A 19,297-nucleotide genomic window follows, 5' to 3' on the forward strand; every position below is an offset into this window, starting at 1 on the left:
TTCTCGTGTAAACATGTGTTTTTTTCTTGAACAATCATTCTTTCCTGTGCTAGTTTTCCCCATCAAGGTCAATGTTCTCAACCCACACTTGTGAGTCCATTTCCTGCCTGACAGGGTGAAGAATGTGGAACATTAGCATTTCTGCCCTCAACTTCGGGGATTCTCCAGCGGGCTGACTCTGCCCCTCAGGGGCTCTCTGGCAAGGTCTGGGGACACTTCAGGTTGTCAGGACTGTTGCTGACATTGGGTGGGTGGAGCCAGGTGGTACGAGCTGGTACAGGACACAGGATGGCCCCCATCGTGCCACCTGCCTGACACCAGCTGGGGTTCAGATTAGTGCCTAGCCTCTAGTAAAGGAGGCCTTTTTTTTTTTTTTTTTTAAGATTTATTTATTTATGAGAGAGAGAGAGAGAGAGAGAGAGAGAGAGGCAGAGACACAGGAGGAGGGAGAAGCAGGCTCCATGCAGGGAGCCCGATGTGGGACTCAAACCCAGGACTCCAGGATCACGCCCTGGGCCAAAGGCAGGCACTAAACCGCTGAGCCACCCCGGGATCCCTAAAGGAGGCCTTCTTACGTGTTGCTCTGAAGGTCTTGAGTCTCTACCACCATAAACTGCCCTGCTACTGTTCCATATCTTCCTGTATAAAACAAAGGATGTTTCTAAGAATTACTTTTGGGACGAATACCTACCATTTACATCAACATGGATGCAACTGGAGGGTATTATGCTGAGTAAAATACATCAGTTGGAGAAGGACTGTTGTCATGTGGTTCCACTCATACGTGGAATATAAGTAGTGAGAGGGACGCTGAGGGAAGGAGGGAAACTGAGTGGGGAATATTAGAGAGGGAGACGAACCATGAGAGACTCCTGACTGGGAAACAAAGGGTAGGGGGCTGGGGGACTAGGTGATAGGCACTGAAGAGGGAATGTGATGGGATGAGTGTGGGGTGTGATACTATATGCTGGCAAATTGAATTTAAATTAAAAAAAAAGGAATTACTTTTGATGGCACACAGAAATAGCCAACATTATTGTGCTCATGTATCATTAAATACACACAAGCATGTGTGCAGCTGGGAATACTTCTCTTGCAAAAATGAGATTTCTAAAATGCTTAAATATCAGGAGAAGTTTGTTTGGTAAGAAAAATATCCTAGTTGGAGAAATTATGGAATTTTTAGCAGATTTACTGTTTTTTTCTACCAGGAGATAGTGAAAGGCAAGTTTTTAAAAAAGATTTTAAAAAGTTATTTGAGAGAGAGAGCGAGTGAGAAAGCGAGCGAGCGAGAGAACAAGCATGAGTGTGCTGGGGAGGGGGCTAGGGGACAGAGAGAATCTTAAGCAGACACTGCGCTGAGCATGGATCCTGACATGGGGCTCGATCTCACAACCCAAGATTGTGACCTGAGCCAAACCAAGAGTCCAATGCTCAACCGACTGAGCCCCCAGGTGCCCCAGGGCAAGTCTAATAAAACGTCTCAAGTAGTGTGTCTTTCTCCCAGCAAAACACCATGGCGGGGAGGTCTGGGGTTGAACTGTTGGGGGTGTCTCACTGCTTGGGCCTTTCCCCCTGTAGTTGTGAGGCTTTGCTCAGCTCCCCCCTCCACCCTAGGCATTGTTGGAGCTGCTCAAGAAAAAATCATCTGTAATGATGTAGGCAGGCAGGGGCCAGGGACCCAGGGGGGCCTGTGGGACCAGCTGAGAAGGTCCTTGGCTTCAGGCAGGATGGAAGGCAAACATGAGCCAGCAGGAGGTGAAGGTGGGGTTTATTGCCCATGTGTACGGACAGAGTGAGGGGTACAGACAGAGTGTCCAGGAGACACAGGGAGGAAAGAACACGAGTCTCATTTTCGCTTGGGATCCGGAGGTCTTACTGAGGGCAGTGGTCTGGTGTACATGACCCCTGAGGCATCCAGAACCTGGTTAGACCAAGGCGAGGCCCCAGGTGCTGCTCCTCGGGGCCCGGGGACCTTGGCATCGAGACATCTGGCGCGAGTCCGCGCGTCATGGCTTTATCCTGGTCATTTCTCACCTGCTCCTTTCTTAGGTGTTCTCTGCTCTAGAGAAGTCTTTACTTCCTTGACCTCACAAGGAGGACATAAGATCTTTGCGTGTAGAGCCTACAAGGCCTATGTAGAGTGGGTGGGGGCATGGGTCCTAGAAGCACTAAGCAGGAGAAGATGCGGAATAAAAAACGTTTTATCTCCTGGAGTCCTCCTTCGCTTTCTCGATCTCAACAACACCTGTTACAGGTAAAGTGGATTCACTCAGGTCCTGCACTGGTGTTCTCCAGAGGGGAAAAGATCGGATCTAAGCCCAGACACAAAGAGAGGTGGGGCGAGGGCTGTGGGTGGGTGGAGAACTGCCCAGAGGAAGCATTGGAGGGAGGGGCCCCGGCTCAACATTGGGGGTTCTCCCCATGGGAGGGCAGGCCAGGGTGATGGGGCCTCACCTGGGCTGCAACTGGGAATGAGGACCACAGTCTGACACTAAGGGCAGTCAGACATCAGGGGTGGGGGCCACCTTGAACTGACTTAGCAGGAAGCTTGCTAGGATGGGAGATGCAGAGGTGAGCACAGAGGTCCAGAGTGAGGCCTACTTGAGGAGGACTGACAAGAGCCCACATAGCATCCCCCACGAGGAGACAGTCCCTGCTGGTCTCTGCGTATAGCAGAGGCTTGTGGGTGTTATCCTGTGGCTGTGACTGGGGCCGGCCTCCGAGGGCCTGAGCATGTCCCTGGGCATGTTGGTGTGAGGGAAGCGTTGTGTGTCTGCAGACGCCAACACCCACACCCTTGCCTGGCCCAGTCAGCTGGCGGAGGGCCGGGACGTTCCAGGCTAAGTCATGAAGCTGTGCAGTTCTGTCCCTCTGCTCTCTGCTACCTGGTTGGCCATCACTTCCACATCCCACCTTACCTGGACATGTGTCCCCCTTGCCTCTCCCGGGACAGCCACCTGCCAGTGCTTGCCCCTGGGACGGACATGCTGTTGCTGCTTTCCAGAGCCTGAGTGCAAATCCTACGTAGCCTTCCTAGGAGCAGGAGTCCAAGTAAGGGAGTGTGCAGGTGAGACTGCAGGTGCTCCATGGCGGTGGCTCCGTGCCCTGGGTGCCCGGGTTCAAGTCCATGACAGTAACAACATCACATCTTGGGATCTCATCCATTTCATTAGTAAAAGGAGAGCGGGGACAGTGTCTTCCTCCCAGGACGACTGTGAGGATCAAGCCATCCCGGGGGACGTGCTCTGTAGAATGCCCAGTGTGAACCACAAGAGCCCATTGCACCGAGCGCGGCCTGCTACCTGTCTTGCCTCCCAGGAGATGTCATGGGTGTTGGGCACTGGTTAAGTCCCCTTTGTTCCTCCTGAGACCAGCCCAGTGAGCAGAGGCAGGAGTGTTCTCAGCAGCAGGAGGCCTCACAGTGGAGCCATGGCCTTGTAGAGGAGAAGTCCAGATGCGTGGCCCCTCCAGGCAGAGTCACCCCCACACCCCTCCCAACCCCCACCGCCCCAGCCCAGGGCGGCTGGGGCAGGCAACTTGGGCGCCTCCTGTCCTCCTCCTGTCCTCATGCAGCGCACAGGGTGTGGCCTCTGGAACCACAGGACAACGTCCCATGGAGCCTCCAGCCTAGCCCTTGGAGCCTTGCTGACCTTCGACCTTCGGAAACAGGAGAGCTCCTCCCCTTAGGGAGACTGCCCCTGGGCCACCGCGCCTTCCTTTTTTTTTTTTTTTGCAGGCCAAAACCCTAGTTTATTTCAGCATCAGCAACATCTTAGCCATCACAAAAATAAACTCTACCAAGGGTGACAGAAGTCTCTACAGCGAGGCTAAGGGCTCAGCTGCCAAGTGGCGAACATCAGAGGGGTGCATGGCGGGCACTGCCTGGGCAATAAGTTAGGAAGCAGCGGGGCTGGTGGTGGTGGCAGATGCGGGCTGGGGCCTCACTTCTGGGCAGGCACGAGGTCATCGATGGCCTGGCCCTGCTCCAGCTGCTGCTCCATCTCGATGAGCAGCTTCACGCCATCCACCACCATCTGTACCAGCTCCACCTCTGGGAAGCCCAGGCAGTCTGCGTTGGAGACATCAAAGATGCCACCCATAGCAGCTGTGTCCACACCACCAGTGCCTAGTTTCTGAAGCCGCAGCCGTTTGAGCACCTCCCGGAACTTCTCATGCTTGCCCAGGTGGGGCAGCTTGATGTGCACACCTGCCCGCAGGCCTGAGCCCAGGTGAGGACGTAGCCCAGGTGAGGGTTCCACATGAATTCGTAATTCTTTGACTTGAAAAGTGTTTCAATCTGGGTGAGGCCATTGCAGAACCGAGTGAACACCTCCTTCATGTTGCCCCCTATCTTTTTTTTAAATTATTTTTTATTTATGATAGAGAGAGAGAGAGAGGCAGAGACACAGGCAGAGGGAGAAGCAGGCTCCATGCAGGGAGCCCGACGTGGGATTCGATCCCGGGTCTCCAGGATCGCGCCCTGGGCCAATGGCAGGCACCAAACCGCTGCGCCACCCAGGGATCCCCATGTTGCCCCCTATCTGAATGGAGATAACCCGCAGGTGGTCTTCCTCGTTGATCCACACCAGGAAGGTCTTGTCATTGCGCCAGATGCCTCGGGCGTCCGGCCAGTCGCGGGTCGTGCCCGAGGCCAGGAGCAGGGGCGACAGGGGCTTATCGAAGAGGAGGTGGTCGTGGATGAGCTGCTGCTGCTCCGCCTCGGTCCTGCTCTTGAGCGCGTAGTACCGGGGCCAGGTCGCCGTCCAGGCTCCACAGAGCTTCCACCGCGAGCGGCTCCAGGGCACCGCGCTCCCCGCGGCCGCAGTGCGGGGGGAGGCAGAGGCCGCGGATGCTGCGACCCGTGCGCACCCGCGAGCTCAGCGCAGAGTTGGGGTCCGGGTCGCCGCCCTGCAGGTGCCGGGGTTCAGGCCGGTCTTGTGCTGGTCGCTGGGCTCGTAGCCGCCGTGCGGGTCCTCGAGGACGGGGTCGAAGAGCTCCTTGCACACGTCCTAGGACTGCTCGCCGCCTGCCACGCAGCCCACGGTCATGGTGTGGGGTGGCCCGGGTTGTCCACGCGGGTCTGGATGACGTCGTCCGGCGGGAAGCCGCTCGGCGTAGAGCTCGGGGTCCGCACCTCCGCCACGTGGTTGTGGCCGCGGAGGTCCGGGGGCTCATCCTGGCGGGAAGCGGAGCTTCAGGGTGTCGCGGCTGTTGGAGAAGGGCGCGGCGGCGGGCGGCGGGCGGGTGGCCGGGCGGGGACCGCGGCGCCTTCCCCGACCTCGGGCGGGCGGGGTGGCCGGAGGGTGGAGGGCCCGGGGGCGCCCCCGCGGTCGCGCTGCGCAGCGCCGGGAGGGGTGCGGGGGGAGGGGAGGGCAGGCCCAGGAAGCGCGGGCGCGGTATCCACGGTGACCACGGTGACCCCGGTGACCCCGGTGACCACGGTGACCCCGGTGACCACGGTGACCACGGTGACCACGGCGACCACGGTGACCACGGTGACCACGGTGACCACGGTGACCACGGTGACCACGGTGACCACGGTGACCACGGCGACCACGGCGACCACGGTGACCACGGCGACCACGGCGACCACGGTGACCACGGTGACCACGGTGACCACGGCGACCACGGTGACCACGGCGACCACGGCGACCACGGTGACCACGGTGACCACGGTGACCACGGTGACCATGGCGACCACGGTGACCCCGGCGACCACGGTGACCACGGTGACCACGGCGACCACGGTGACCACGGCGACCACGGCGACCACGGTGACCACGGCGACCACGGTGACCACGGTGACCATGGCGACCACGGTGACCCCGGTGACCACGGTATCCACGGTGACCACGGTGACCACGGTGACCCCGGTGACCACGGTATCCACGGTGACCACGGTGACCACGGTGACCCCGGCAGCACCGCGTGGAGGCTCAGCGGCCGTGCCCGGGAGAATAGCCCCGGCGCCTGCGCCCCCGCCCGGGCTCCCGCCCCGCCCCCCCCCCCCCCCCCCCGCCCCCCCCCCCCGACTGTGGGCTGACTCCGCCCCGCCCAGCTCCCTGTCGCCGTGTCCCCGGCACCTCGGGGCCCTGCAGCCGCCTCTGCCGACGTGGGGCAGCGCTGGGCCCCGCACAGCCCTTTCCTGTCCACAGACGCCCCCCAGGACCCCTGCTCGGTCTGAACGGAGGCGGTGGCCTCAGGCGCAGGTCCCGGCCCCCGCGGCCCCGGGCTCCGGCCCCGCACCTCACCTCGCCTCGCCCTCGCCTCGGCCTTCAACCCCAAGGTGTCGGGGTCGTGTCGCCAAGTCCGCCCCAGACCTGGGTCCTCGGCCGGGCGTCTCCATTACAGCATCTGGCACCTCTGAGTCCAGGATCTCAAGCCTGAGGACGCACCCGCCCTCTTCTGACGATGGCATGTTCTCCTGTCTCATCCCTCTCTTCCTGATGACATCACCTTCCACCATCTCAAACCCCCTCTTCCTGATGACGTCACATTTCCCTGTCTTATCCTCCCTCTTCCTGATGATGTCAGGTTCGCTCGTGTTATCTGCGCGGCCGCTCTGGCATCGCCTCGTTGTGTTTGTGATTAGTCACTGGGCTGAGGACAGCACATGCTGGCTTGTCACGCGTCCTCGCAATGGTTGGGTGTCGTCCTGAGGGTGGACACCCTCTGAGGCTCAGAGGATTAGAGCACCTGGCAGCCCGCGGGTGGCAGAGCGGGTCAGCTCCGGAGCTGGATCGGGCATCTGGGCCTTGCGGAGCGCCATCCCGCCAGGCCCACCTGCCTGCCCTGAGCACTCTCTGGGGCGTGAGGGTGCCCAGGGTACCTGCCCAGGCCATCACATGCAGCCTGGGCCTGCCAGCCTCACGGCCTGTTGCATCCCGGCCCACAGCAAAGGCCCAGACCTTCACACTTCCCATGGACTAAACTGGCCTCCCTGCCTTAGTTTCTCCTCCACACTTCTGATTTTATACATAGAACATAAGACTCGGTGCCTCATCCCTGGCCCCGAGATTTCAAGGCACCTTCTGCCTAAAAATAAAAAATTCAAAACCTAAAATGAAGTGAAGGTTAAAAATTGAAATAAAAAATTTGGTCTTAGGGATCCCTGGGTGGCGCAGCGGTTTGGCGCCTGCCTTTGGCCCAGGGCGCGATCCTGGAGACCCGGGATCGAATCCCACGTCGGGCTCCTGGTGCATGGAGCCTGCTTCTCCCTCTGCCTGTGTCTCTGCCTCTCTCTCTCTCTCTCTGACTATCATAAAAAAAAAAAAGAAAAAAAAAATTTGGTCTTAAACGTGATTGGGAGGGGAGGGGTTGGGTGCATTCACTCCTCTTGCTACTTGTTGTTCAAGTTAAATCCTTTTTTAAAAGATTTTCTTTATTCATTCATGAGAGACACACAGAGAGAGGCAGAGACACAGGCAGAGGGAGAAGCAGGCTCCCCGCGGGGAGCCCAATGCAGGACTCGATACCTGGACCCTGGGGTCACGCCCTGAACCGAAGGCAGATGCTCCACCACTGAGCCCCCAGGCACCCCTGTTGTTCCCAGTATTATTGTTTTGCTTCCCTTCACGGGAGCGGTTCTGAGTCTTTGAGTTTCTTCCACCAGAACGCTATTATAGCCTGTGGTGTGTAGTGGATGCTGACTTTCCTCGTCAATGGCTCTACTGTGACTGAGCCCTCAGGCCCATTTTGTGTCTGATGCCCGGTGGCTGATGTCTGAGCCTGGGGCCTGAAGCTTTCTTATCAGAAGGGAGCCCAAGGGGAAGGCAGGGGATTGTGTGGGACCTGCCTGGTCTCTGCTGGGTCTCCAGCGAGTTGACGAGGTCCCCAAGGTGTGTGGGGTTAGGGTGGCAACTGGAGGGGCCTTGAGTCTTCATAAGAGGAGGCTCCAAACTTCCCGGAAGTGGCACTATAGGGCCCCCCAGCTGCACCCACTGCCTCGCGCCTTACGTGTTGGCCTGGTGTCTATGGGGCAGGGGTTGTCAGGCTGCGTTCCTCCTTGGCTCCTGAAGTGAGTGCTGGGAGAGAGAAATGGGGGGCAAGGCTCAGAATTCTCGCAGGGCTTCAGGGAATGTGCTTCTGTGCAGGTTCTGGGTGGGGGCGGAGGCTCCGGGACCCCGGGACCCCTTACTCACATGAGGCAGCACTGCAGGGGTCACCCCCTCCAGGGCCTCGGGACAGGGGTCCTCCCTCCCACCGGGTTCCGCTGTGGCTAGGGACCGGGCCTACTCTCCCTGCCCCATGTCCTGCAGGTAGTGCCCACGGTGGGTGGTGGCCCTTCCAGCCGTGTTGACACATACGGGGGACTCGGGGAGTGCATGGGGCTGCAGAGCACACCTCAGATGGGGGCTGGAGGACAGCAGGCTGGAGGGGGTGCAGGCAGTTGGGGCCGGGGTCCCTCCTGCAAGGTGCTCTCAGCCTTGGTGTCTCCCGTGGGCGGCTTTATTTCTTCCAGTCACTTAGACCAGAAACCTCATTTTCCGGGCATGCCATGGCTAGAGCGATATTGGTCAGGGTCATGAAGTCTCCCGGCCACAGGGCGTGGTCAACTTAGACCTAAACTTCAGCGGCGGTGTGGGGTGTGGCTTTGTCCCTCAGGACAGAAGTCTGGAGAGACCGTGATGTCATGAGCCAGGCGGGCACGGGGGCAGCACTGTCCTTTCGTGCTAGAGGCTTGACAGTGCTCAGGATGGCTCCTCAAGAGCAAAAAATCATCCAGGACAAACGTCAAAGTGCCAAGATTGAGAAACCCCAAGTTCATCAGCCACCTTGCGCATTTGTTGTCCGTTTTTTTTTTTTTTTTTTTTTTAAAGATTTTATTCATAGAGATGCAGAGAAAGAGGCAGAGGAAGAAGCAGGCTCCATACAGAGCCTGACGTGGGACTCGATCCAGGGTCCCCAGGATCACGCCCTGGGCTGCAGGCGGCGCTAAACCGCTAAACCGCTGTGCCACTGGTGCTGCCCTGTTGTCCGTTTTATGTAAACCGTGATTGCTTCAGCCTTGTCAGTTGCCAAGGGGGAGGGAGACTGAATCACTGTGTACCTCCAAGGAAAGTGTATTTTCAATCCATAGACTGAGGAGCATGTGCACAGTGTTTTCTCAGTAAGGGTTTTCAGGCTGAATACACAAAGGATTTTGTTTGCAGCCAGAAAATACAGATGCAAATCTCTGCAAAAGGAACTCTACACCTAATCTGGTTGCTTCAGTTTAATAGTTTGTTACCCATTTTGGCGTCTGGTCTAAGACAGAAATATAATATATTCATTTACTGTCAGGTAGGAAGTTTATCAGCAGGTGCGTCAGACTTACATGTGGAAGCAGTGAGTCGTGCCGAGGGGTGGTCAGGACCTGGAGTCTGTGTACCTAACTTAGCGGGGAGGGGGGCATGGGAGGGAGAAGGGACACTTAAGGGAAAAGCAAATTATTTTTTGTATAGATACACAGAGCCTTAGGAGAATAAATGATGTGTAGCTTGTGGTGATGTCTGTCCAGGTGTGGTGCCTGCATCCTGTGTCCCGGAAGAGGAGTAGCCCTGGGGAGGGGTTCATGATGCCGGAGTCCTCCCGTGGGGCTCTGTTTTTAGGCACGAATGACATTCCAAGAACTCAAATGCCTTTGGCTCAGAGTAATTCTACATCGTTAAGAATGAGCTATGCTGTGGGGTCACAGGTCCGGTCCCCTCTGCCTGACCTGTGATTGAGGGAACGTGCTTACATGGGCTCTGTAGGACAAGAGGTAGGCCAGAGCTGCAGCAGTCGGGACTCTTCGTTGTTCGCCACTCTAAAAGTCGTGGGGCCTCTAGTGTAAGTGTCACTGAGCACCCATCGTCAGAGCACTTGCGATGCTGTGTATTTTTGCATCGAAGAATAAAGGGAACCACGGTGGGCTGAGGATCGCCAGGCATTCGCTCAGCACCCATGTAGTTCAGTCACTTCCTAGGTCATGCCGTGTGATGGATTGTAGGGCGGTTGTGCGGCAGCCCAGTGTGTCTATCAGGGTCCCTCTGATGGTCCCTGTCCCAAAGCGCTGAGCATGGAGCTGCCCGAGCAGACCAGCAGCTCTGAGGGTGGCGGAACAGGTCCCTGTGTGCATGTGCCGCTGTGACTCTGGAGGCCTGTGTAGGACGCCAGAGTCATCATCTGTGAGGTGCTGCACTGGGTGACGGTCTGCGCTGGTCTCCTCCGGGTGCCGTCACACACAAATGGGTGGAAACAAGGCTCCTGTGCTCCAGGGATGCCCTGAGGGTGCCAGGGTGGGGGACAAGACAGCATCTGCCTCTCACCAACTGCTCGCCTCGTTGGGAGGCACCACACCCGCTGACAAGACAAGAGGTGAAGTGAAAGGAGGAGGGGACATGGGCTTGGGGGGGCTGGGCTGGGCTGGGGGGTGGGAGGGGGGTGTGCGGCTCCCGGAGGCCTGGACTGCGCTTCCCTGGGACAGAGGGCTGAGGGCAGCCAGCGTGCTCTCGGGAGCCATCCTGGAGGAGGTGTGGCGTGTGCGGGGTGTGTGCTGCCAGGAGGGCGCTGCCAGGTGGAGCCGCAGGGAGAAGGGGAGGGACATGGAGGGACACAGGGGGGACACAGGGCTGGGGAGGGACATGGGGGGACATGGGGCTGGGGAGGGACATGGGGGGACACGGGGCTGGGGAGGGGGTGCGCTGGCTGGCGGGCTGTGAGGGAGGGTGTCGGTCCAGTGCAGGGCTGCAGCGGGAGGGCTGGGACCAGGTCTGGGGGAGGCTGGCGATGGATTTGTTTATTTATTTGGGGGGCAAGGGGGGAGAGTAGAGGGAGAGAATCTCAAGTGAACTGTCTGCCAACCAGCACCCCTGACCTGGGCTCGCTCTCACGACCCTGGGGTCACTACCTGAGCCGAAACCAAGCGTCAGATGCTCAACCGCTTCATGGACTGAGGCACCCGGAGCTCCAAGGGGATTTAAATGTGAATTTATTCATTCATTGAACTAGTGTTTACTGCACCTTAACGCAGGAGAGCAGGTTTTATCCAGGATGGTCGCGTTGGGCGAAGAGGCCTCGGTGCAGAGGTGGGCTCAGCCCTGAGCACAGTGAGGGTAGGGGGGCAGGTGGGCAGGGGTGGCAGGGATAGAGAGCTGAGAGGGAACTCCTGCGTAAGCCCCCGCCGTGGTGGTCAGATCTCGAGAGCGGCTAACCTAACGTAGCAGGGCCCCTGCAAGCACTGACAGTGCGGGGATGAACACAGAAGCTAGAGGGAGGATTGGTGGGAAGAGCCTGAGTGGAGTGTGGTCAGCCGGAGACTAGCGGTGACCATTGTTCTGTGGTCCCCGGGGGAGGGTAGTGGGAGGACGCTGTCACGACTATCACCATGCTCACAACGAGGGACGAGGCCTGACAAGCGGCGGCAGCGGGCTCTCCTGGGTGGTTACTTGGTCAGCCCCAGACGTGGCAGCAGGGGTGGCTCAGCTCCAGGCCAACAGCATTGAAAGAAATGACCCAAATTGCATTTTAACCTGTTGAAAATAATTATGTTTAGTGGACTTCCCATATTTTGGTTTGGATCATAGATTCACGGTGATAAATTGTGAGCCCAAAAGCCTTGGCACCTTCTTAAGTCTTTTTATTATCACGTTTGATCAACATGTAGGATCTGGCGTAACCTTCCAAACGGGAAGACGGTCGGCTCCCAGCAAGGATAATTCAGGTTTAATTACAGCATTTTAATGCGTGAGATTATAGTAAACATGTAATAAGATGATGGATTTGTGAGGGGCCAGGAATTCTACATTTCGTTTCTTCTTCTGATCACAGTTTTGTGAGGCACTTCCTCAAAATGAAATATCTCCATGTAATGTACCCTTTATGGCTTGTCTCCTCCCAATTTCAATCCAGTTTCAAGAGGAATGTTCACTGACCAAAACTGTTAATTCTAGAGATTTTAAGACAAATCCTGACTACAAAAGAGGATTTTAATGATCTGTGTTCCAGCCTACCTCTGTCCTCTGTCCTCCCGTTCTCCTTCTGTGATAAGTGCTTTAAATCCACCTTTTGAGAAATGATTTCAGTGGGAAGGTGGCTTTGCATGTTTCATTATCTCAAGCTGAGTATTCTGTACTGAACTGTTTGCTTTGGAAGAACTATGGTAGATGGACTTTATGTAACTTCCCTCTGCCTGGAATTCTTTTAAAAAAGTAATGCCAACCATCTCAGTCAAATTTAGAAGGAAGAAATTGGACAAAAGCTCTAGTGGGTGACTTTCAGCAGGGTGAGTCAGTCCTCTCTCCTCCTAGGATTGTGAGGTGCTCAGCTCGGCCGTGGTCCTTTTCTCTTAGCACGAGATACAGACACACTACATTTTATTTTAACTTAAACACATAAATGTAATTATTTTCCCCAGACTTGAAATTTAGAATCAGGACCTTTTTCTTTTCTTTCTTTCTTTGTCTTTTTTTTTTTTTTTAGTGTGTCCTCTGATTGGAATGAGATGTCATCTTTCTCTAAATGCATCACCCACAATTTCCAGTTTTGACTTCTGTTGGGTGAGAACTCTGACAGTAGTGATGCAGCATGTGTCAGATCCTTCTAGACTGCTACCCCTTTCTTCCTTCAATCTTCTACTGTTGCCTTGCCCTGGAATTTGAAAGAATTCCAAAGCATTCAGCTTTTTTTTTTCTTTTCCAAGAAAACGGCTCTCCATTTCACACTAAATATCTCATCAGTTCGTACTACACCTGATTTAGTGACGGGAATGAGACTCACCACCTAGTTGAACGTTGGTCATACTAGAACCCAGAAATGAGGGACGGAGATGCCCTACTAGCTGCAGGTGCTTAGGCGCTTAGTGTGTCCAGGGCACCAGCTAGTATGTTTTGCACAGGAAATAGCAGGCTCAGGTGATCCAGCAGTCTAGTGCTGCCTGTAATAGGTCTTCCTTTTTACTTGCTGTATAGGTCTCATCACTTGATTTATTTTTAAATATTTTATTTATTTATTTTAGAGAGATTGAGCATGAGCAGGGGGAGAGGGAGAAGCAAGCTCCCCACAGAGCAGGGAGCCCATCAGGGGGCTCTATCCCAGGACCCTGGGATCACGACCTGAGCCACAGGCAGATGCTTCACCAGCTAAATCCCCCAGGTGCCCCAGGTTTTATCATCTTAACAGGAACTCTTTTCTTTTCTTTTCTTTTCTTTTCTTTTCTTTTCTTTTCTTTTCTTTTCTTTCCTTTTCCTTTCCTTTCCTTTCCTTTCTTTTCTTTTCTTTTCTTTTCTTTTCTTTTCTTTTCTTTTCTTTTCTTTTCTTTTCTTTTCTTTCTTTTCTTTCAGAGAGAGCATGAGAGCATGCAAGCTGGGGTTATGGGGAGAGGGAGAGGGCCAGAGGGCCAGGGAGGGAGAAGCCCAAGCAGGTGCCACAGCTAGAGTAGAGCCTGACATAGGGCTCGATCTCAGGACTCTGAAATCATGACCTGAGCTGAAATCAAGGACACTTAACTGACTGACCCACCCAGGTGCTCCACTAGAACACTTTTTTTTTTTTTTTAAAGATTTTATATATTTATTCATGAGAGAGAGAGAGAGAGAGGCAGAGACACAGGCAGAGGGAGGAGCAGACTCCATGCAAGGAGCCCAACGTGGGACTCAATCCCGGGTCTCCAGGATCACGCCCTGGGCATGAAGGCAGGTGCTAAACCACTGAGCCACCCAGGCTGCCTTCTACTAGAACACTTTTTAACCTGGAAAGGACTTTTGAGATCACTCAGCTAACTTTAAAGCTGAGAAAATAGCAGGTGTTATATGCTTGCCCTGGTACAACTGATCAGAGAATCCTGTGAATTAGATAATAAAATCACGGAGGCCCAGAAAAACCTAGTGATGTTCTGGAACCTTGCAGCAAGTAGGTAGTGGACTGAGGACTGGAACCCAGTCCTCTGACCCTAATGCCCATGCTCTTTGCATTGTTTGTGGCTCTAAGAGTTTGTAGCCCTATTGGCAAGATAAGCACATGAAGGTAACTGAAATGAATGTAGTATATGCTGCAACAGACATTGGTACAGGGCATGGGGACGCATGCAGAAGCACGAGTAAAACCCTCCAGGGGTGACTCAGCAGGGCACCTGGGGGCTCAGCTATTTGGGTGTCTGCCTTCATCTCAGGTCATGGTCCAGGGTCCTGGGGTCGAGCCCCATGTGGCTCCCTGCTCAGCGGGGTGCCGCCTCCCCCGTCCCTCTGCTGTTCCCCCTGCTGGTGTTCTTTTGCTCTGTCAAGTAAATAAATAAAATCTTTAAAAAAAAAAAAAGGAGTTAGAAGACTGATCTGGAAAAGTATAGTGTGGAATCCTTAGCTACGCTTGGTGGCTGAAGCTGCTGGAATGGTTGAAGAGCGTTTTTTTTTTTTTGGTTGAAGAGCTTGGAAGAATGTTTGACCCAGCGGTGGGAGACAAAAGTTGGGGGAAGGCCAGTCTTTAAGGGGTGGGCAGAGGAGGAGCTGTAGCAGCAGGTGAGGAGGGGCTCTTGAGGTAGGCTGAGACTCCACAAGGGAAGCTGAGAGGAGAAGCCTGACAACTGACTACCAGGTCGAGAGCAGATCATTGCAACCCAGAGGTCACAGGGAAACTTCCATTTCGGGAGGAGTGGTAGGGACAAAAGTCCGTGAAGGAGGGAGCAGTGAATTTGTTCCCTGTACCCAAAGGTGGGATCTACAGAGGCCCTTGAAATGGTGGTGGGAATTCACATGGTAATGAGGCAGATGGCAGAGGCTGCTGCTTGCTGTGTGCAGCCTGGGCCCTGGAGAAGATGGGTCCGTGGTCTCAGTGGGCAGGGGTGGAGCGTGGGGTCCTTCATCTCCAAGCACAACCCACTATCATCCTTCATTTCCTTTAGGGCGGAAATCGAAGGCCCGTGCAGACATCCAACTGCAGCTTCTTATGTCATTTGAGACAAGGATAGCTTTGTCCCCTCCGAAATGTTTCTCCCTCCCTACGGTTATTGAATGAATGAGCAAACAAGCTCAATTTCTCAAACTGAGGGATTTGTGACAAACTTGGGTGTAGCACACTTGTTGAACAAAAAAAAGACTTTCAACAAAGAACGTCTAGGCGATGCATAACCCTCCTTCCTCGTTGCACGTCTGCAGCATGTCTAGGCGAGGAGAGACAGTGATCATCTCCACTTCTTAGCCCATTTGTCCCTGCAGAAGGGTGGTGGTGGTGGGGCTCACTGCTGGGTGGGGTCCCTGGACTAGGCTCACTGGGGACACTCCCCGAGGACCTCCACCAACACCGAGATTTCTCTTGTCACTTGGTGACCAGCACCTGCATTGCAGATATGGGCTGAGGCCAGAGTAAACACAGGCCTGGCATTGCAAAAATCGCACCTCTTGGGTGACCGCACATATTAGAGGATGTGGAAGGAACAGGCTTACATTTCAGCGGAGTAAGGACTAGGCAAGGTGGCCCTTCAGAAGGGACTTGAAAGGACTGAGGACTGTCTTTGCATAAAATATCTTGCTTGCTTTTTCTGGAGGAAATAGTAAAGAAGCTACCACTTTTTTAAAAAAATATTAAGCAATAAAAAAATGTGTGTGTGGGGGGCGAGTAGGAAAACTGGCCGTTTAATATCTGAGGACAGATATTCAAGGTAGTGGGTGGGACTTCCCCCTACTCCCTCCTCTGACTCACAATCCATCCAGAGGTACAAAGTGGAAAAGATAACGGATGGTTCCTTCCTACCTATATTTTTATGGAAAAACCTAATGGGGAACCAGTGCAACAGGAAGACCCATGTTCTCTTTACCCACCTCGGAAGTGATGGTGCTTGGATCCTGGCCAACTGGCTGTGAATCCCAGTTCTGCTGTTTCTGGACATAGCCTCTCTGGGTCTCAGTCGTCTTACTGGCCACAAGGGGGAGATAACGTCTGCCTGTCGGGTTGTCCTGAGGCTTAGTTACAAGATGTGTGCAGAACAACCACAGAAAGCCCTATTAGTGTGGGCTCCCTTCCCCTCCAGAATGAAGGGTCAGAGTGAGAAGAGGTTCAGTGACTTCTCTCCAGGGTAAATGGACCCAACCTGAACTTCCATCTTCCCTGGGCTGGGAGGACTGACACCAGGCCGGTCATGTGTCTCAGCTGGTACTGATCCTGAGGGAGGATGGGGTGGACTAGGATTGGGCCTGAGGTGACGATGGCCTTTCCTGACGGCTCCTATGCCTGCTGCCAGAGGGAATGATTGGATGCTGTCTGAGGTCAGAGCTGGAGATACAGGTCCAGAAGGGATCCTGAGGGAAGAGGGGCCTGAGGGAGCCAAGATGTGCAGTTAAGAGGGAGTCTGAGGAGCAGTGCATGCTAAGGACAGCAGCGGCTGGTCTGTGTGACAAGTCAGAGCCTCTTGAAGTGCACCAGGAAGAATGAGCATCCTGTGGGGGCTGCTTACACGCATCCAGAGGATCTCCGGGAATGAGCTCTTGCCCGCTGCCACATGAGACACTCTGGCATCCTCCTCCACTTCCAGCGAAGGCCGCTTCGATGTGGTGGTCCTGCGCAGGGTAGCCCACAGGTGCATTCCGCTCTGCTAGATGGGGCTGACTGGGAACATTCTAGGGAGTCATTGAGCTAACTGGAAGAGAAGCAAAATAGCCACAGATTGTGGGCAGAACCACTAGCTACAGCTCCCTACAGATTTTGAGACCTGGGTTATGACTCACAGAGCAGAGATACAAGGAGAGAACATTTCTACAAACAGAAGCCACAGCTGGCACGCAGAAGGACATTCCTGTGCCAGGAGGGGACATTTGCATTGCCGCCGAGGACACGGCCAGGGCTGAGGCCGACCCTGGGTGGTTCCACCGTGAACTGGAGCAAGTTACTTAACTTCTTTCAGTTTTCCCCTTTTTAAAAGACAATGGGTTGGCACTATAGATTCTCTGGAAGGACACATGTTTTAGGGAAAGCTGCACAGATGGGGACCAAGGTGGGAGAGACACTTTTTACTTCATATCTTTATACATTTTCATTTTGAACCATGCGGATGGGTGTCCTATTAAAAGGCTAAATGAGAAAAAGAAAAAGGCAAGTGGTGATAGTTTATACCTTACAGGATCACACAGCCTGCCAGATGCCAGTCACTCACGTAATCTATGGCTATTAGTATTCATAATGGGGATGGTGGGGGGTCGTTGGCCATTGATTTTTACTGTGACATTTTTGGTAGTCTCTTATCTCATATCCACATCCATGCCCTACACGCCCTGGCCTTACAGTATGTTTATGACCAGTGATACAAGTTCAGCTCCTTAAAAGCAACCATTTAAGTGGGTAAAATGAATAAATGAGTACCACTGGCATATCAGACTGTTACATATACATATATGTTATATATGTGTCATATAAATATATATCTGTTTTAACACATTTTAACACATTTTAGAGAATTACATTATTGACAGTGGCACCTGGCACTGTATAAAGAACACATATAGATCTTTCACCTATATTCAGCAGTTGTTAACATTTTGACCACATTTGTGTTCTTACACACACATACACACACCACCCCCACACACGTTTACCCATATATTTTTTTCTGAACTATTTGAGTGTTAGTTGCTGATATGACACTTATATCTGTAAATGCTTCAGCTTGTGTTTTCTGAGTATGAGGACCTTCCTACATGAGCACAATACAACAATCAAACCTAGAAAATTTAACCATTGCATAAGGCTACTTATCTAATGTGTATTTTGTATCCAAATGTCTCTGAGTGTTCTGGTAAATGTTCTTTATAGTTGTTAATTTTTTGATCCAGAATCCTGTGTAGGGTCTTCCATTGCATCTTGTTGTCTTCTTCTTCTTTTTTTTTTTTTAGCCTATAACCTTAAGTAGGCTTGTTTTATCTTTTATGGCATTGACATTTTTGAAGAGTCTAGGTCAGGCTCTACTCTACCCTGCCCACCCCCCCCCCACACTGCCCCCCGCCTTCTCAGTGTCTTATCAATTCATACCTGATTGTTTCCTTATAATTAGACTTAGGTTAAGTGTTTTTGGCAGGAGTATTACAATAGATGATTTCCAATGCTATCTTTTTTTTTTTTTAAATATGGGATGCTTCATGAATTTGTGTGTCATCCTTGTGCAGGGGCCATACTAATCATCTGTGTATCATTTCAATTTTAGTGTATGTGCTCCCAATGCCATCTTTTATAATTTTTTTTTCCTTCTCTTATGTGAAACCAGGAGTACTTTTAAAAAATTCTAATATTTTTATTTTCAAATATCCAGCAGGTCAGTTGTTGATGAATGACTCCGGTCATCGTATCATGACTGAAGCAGTGGGCTATTTGTACAGGTCACTTGATTTAAGGGCGGCCTACCTGGGATCTTCTCATTCATCAATCCATGGAATCCTGCAGTGAGTTTCTGTTCTGTGTCTCAAAAAGAAACATACTTTTGGCTATTCACATTAGATTTGTGACCTCTTGATGATTTTTGATCTTTTGCAGACTTCTGAGGGAAATCGAGTGGATCAGGAGTAGGAGATGTTGGCCTCAAGGCCTGAGCCGGCAATATTCTGAGGGTTCTAGGAATGGCACCTCATTGTGGGAGCACTTGCTTAAATTAAACTACCATAGCGCTCAGAGTTCTAACACAGTGAGCTCTGCAATATGCATGAATGCACATACGCTGCAGAGAGCTAAAAGCATGGGCTTGGCGTCTCATACAATTAGAGATAAATCAAAGTGTGTTTCTGGAAAAGGGAAAAAGGTCTTGAGACCCATTATTTCCATTTCTATTGAGGAGAAGCCCTGATGGAAGATACAAAATAATGTTGAACTATGGAATGGCCCAGAGAAAGAAGCCTTGATGAAAAAGAAAGATTATTCCCCTAAGATTTTATCTTTGGGTAAAATGGATGGGGTAGGAAATATTTTACAGCAAAGGATTTTGTCAGCTAAAGGTGCAAGTGGAAAAGGCCAAACCACCACAATTTACTGGCATCCCTTGGTAATATGGTCTCTTAGCACAAATAATCCCTGGGAATCCATGTCTGAGCTCATATCAGAAAAGTGACTTTTTCATAGCTCAGATTACAGTTCAATTTCCTAGAAGAGTTTTTTTTTCAGAGAAGATCTCAGTTTGAAACCAAAAAGTTGAAGACCTCAAATGATACTAATAAAGTATAAAAATGATCATGCAGCTTTTTTGTGGTTGTCTTTACTCAGAACTCTTTGATGAGATATTTCCTCTTATAACTCTTATAGGTGATGATAAAGTCCAGGGTTTTGATTTTTAGGGTTTGTTTTTTAGCTCTTTAAAATACTGTAACAG

General features: G+C 52.7%; 1 non-coding gene and 1 pseudogene across 1 annotated transcript; both read right to left on the bottom strand.

Annotated features, from left to right (window-relative positions):
* Positions 1–3,904: 3,904 nt before the first annotated feature.
* On the bottom strand, positions 3,905–5,812 carry LOC121480998 (annotated as a pseudogene).
* Positions 5,813–18,062: 12,250 nt separating this feature from the next.
* Positions 18,063–18,166, bottom strand: LOC121481733. The gene has a single exon (XR_005985391.1). It is a non-coding gene; the product is annotated as a U6 spliceosomal RNA (small nuclear RNA).
* Positions 18,167–19,297: the final 1,131 nt, after the last annotated feature.

The sequence above is a fragment of the Vulpes lagopus genome, chromosome 23 (genome assembly GCF_018345385.1).
Source record: "Vulpes lagopus strain Blue_001 chromosome 23, ASM1834538v1, whole genome shotgun sequence".
NCBI classification, from domain to species: Eukaryota; Metazoa; Chordata; class Mammalia; order Carnivora; family Canidae; genus Vulpes; species Vulpes lagopus.